Raw genomic sequence first — 2,335 nt, 5'->3', positions numbered from 1 at the left:
TTTTCTTTTCTGGAAATTGCAAGTAGCGCAAGCAGCTCATAATCTGCAATTTTTTGTTTGTTACCAGTTCTTACCATCTAAATTGCTTGGTCCATCTGCTGCTTCAGAGCAGCAGATTTCTGCTCCTCAACAGCAGTAGCCGCATGGATTTCTTCTGTGTGTAAAGCAGCTTTGCTCTTAAAGGTTTCTCCCTAAGACAAAATTATAAGATGCCGATCAATATTGAACTTCAAAATCAATTTTCCAGATTTAATATTTTTGCGAAATGTTAGAGCTGGTTGAAATTTTCAGAAAATAAATTTAAAGCAGGTAAATTTATGGAATTCTTGAAAAGAAACGACTCCTTCACAGGCATGCTCTTTTACTCCTTTTTTCCAAAATATTCATTATTTCTGCGTTTAATGATGACAATACGCCTTAAAGAACACCACATGAATTTTCAATGTGGTATACTAGCATCGGCTTATGAAATTTAGGGTCTCTTTCATCAAAATTGCACTGTAAAAGCTACAGTACTGGTTATTTTCGAAGATCCAAATCAAATAGAAGTTAATTTTACTAAACTAACAGTAATTAATTGCTCTATATAATTTATGATTCAAGGTGATGTTCTCTTACCTCAGAGCTTTGAAGCAAATGCCGTGTAGTATTCATAAGAGATCGAAATGATTCGTTGTTAGAACTAAAATTACTCATGTTCTGCGTTCAAATTAGACGTTTTTTCAGTAAAAGAACTAATAATCTTGGACCTGAAGCCTCTTATTTCTTTCTCCAAAGGGGCAGCAGTAACCCATGGTTAGTTTTGTCCTCTCTGCAGTTTCTTGTTTACATGTTGTTGCATTTGAACATCTTTCTTACCAAATGTGTCCATTTATTTGTAGCTGCAACAACAACAAATAGAAAACACGTCTTCAAATTATGTACTCAAAGTGAGCTCTGCAACTTGAGCAGATAAATTCCATGCTGCCTGATCACAAGCTGTGGCCAGACCCTGAAGCATTCTTACGACATCCACAGTATCATCAAGATAGTATTTTTCTTTACTGGGTTTCTGACCAACTGTGCATGCAAATACTTCTGCTATCGGAGAAAGTGTAGGTCCTGACATAGCATTTGTGATACCCTCAAACATGTCCTCATCTGACCTGTCATCTCCAATGCACAGGACAAAGTCTGGTCGTTTCCCTCTCTGCACCATTGTTGACAGAAGGCGCTCTGCTACTAAACCTTTGCTTATGCCCTGTAGATCCATCAAAATAGATAGATAATGCAATCAGATTATGAGCTACTAAATACCCTTGCTCCAGAACAAAATATTGAAAAATAAGTGCAGCCATTGTTTGCAGGGATTTGCTTTCTCAAAAAACTTGTAATAAAAACTACCAGATCCACTACTCATATGCCTTCTCTGTCGTAGGTAGCTATGGATCAGCGGCTGAAGCAGCTTAAGATCCCTCCCTCTGTTCCGTTTCCCTCCCCAAAAAAACTAGGCTCTAGCAAGAGAAACAGCGGCAAGACCAGCATCACAGCGGCAGGACCAACATCACAGCCATGCCAACAAACCACCAGCCTCATAGTCACTGGAATGATACTAATGTCATAGATCACCTCCCTGCTGCCAAGCACATGGCTTGCATGCAATGCACGTGGTAAGGGAGAGAGAAAGTGGCTGGTCCTCATAAGTTGTCCAATACTAACGGACTTCTATAATGACTTTAATAATTTTGGTTCCGTTTATGACGACGTGGATCCGCTGTGCAGTATCTTGATATCTCATACCTTGGGGACTCTTTCTTATTATTTCTTTTTGGGTGTATCAATGCAATATTGTATATTCGTGACTTTGTCATTTTGGTGCTGTGTGCACATTTGCATGGTTTCCCTTCATATCGCTTATGTTCCTAACGCATAATCATGTGCAATATGATAGACTGTGATCACTTTGTTTGTTGCATTATCCACTGAACTCTTGCATGTGTCAAGCCTTCTATTGCATTGGCGGATGTATAATCTTCTCGACGGTGCATATTCAACTATTGTGGCGGTGCATATTCAACTATTGTGGCGTATCCCAACGTTAATATATCAATAATCAGTGTGGATGTATTTAATATAGGGTTGGTTTCATGGCTTCTCATTGCATAGGGCGGTATTTTGATATCTCATACGTTGCAAAATACATTGATTTCATTGTGAGAGATTTTAACATAGCCCCGTAATATGTAGTGTTTCAACCCTTTGTATTCGCACATATGTTATATTTTACAATGCATGTGTGACGCTTCATCTTCCTTCAATAAATTTTGTGATGCATGCACTCTTTTTATCCCTTAAT

At 38.4% G+C, this 2,335-nt stretch overlaps 1 pseudogene; it reads right to left on the bottom strand.

Moving 5' to 3' along the window:
- Nucleotides 1-884: 884 nt before the first annotated feature.
- LOC149169433 (alpha,alpha-trehalose-phosphate synthase [UDP-forming] 5 pseudogene) lies at nucleotides 885-1,237 on the bottom strand (annotated as a pseudogene).
- Between the last annotated feature and the right edge of the window lie 1,098 nt (nucleotides 1,238-2,335).

Source organism: Pinus tabuliformis, chromosome 4_2 (genome assembly GCF_031772625.1).
Source record: "Pinus tabuliformis cultivar Carrire ecotype Pingquan chromosome 4_2, CPIR1, whole genome shotgun sequence".
Taxonomy (NCBI): domain Eukaryota; kingdom Viridiplantae; phylum Streptophyta; class Pinopsida; order Pinales; family Pinaceae; genus Pinus; species Pinus tabuliformis.
Note: the sequence above shows the minus strand (reverse complement) of the source record. Positions and strands in the feature narration are given on the sequence as shown.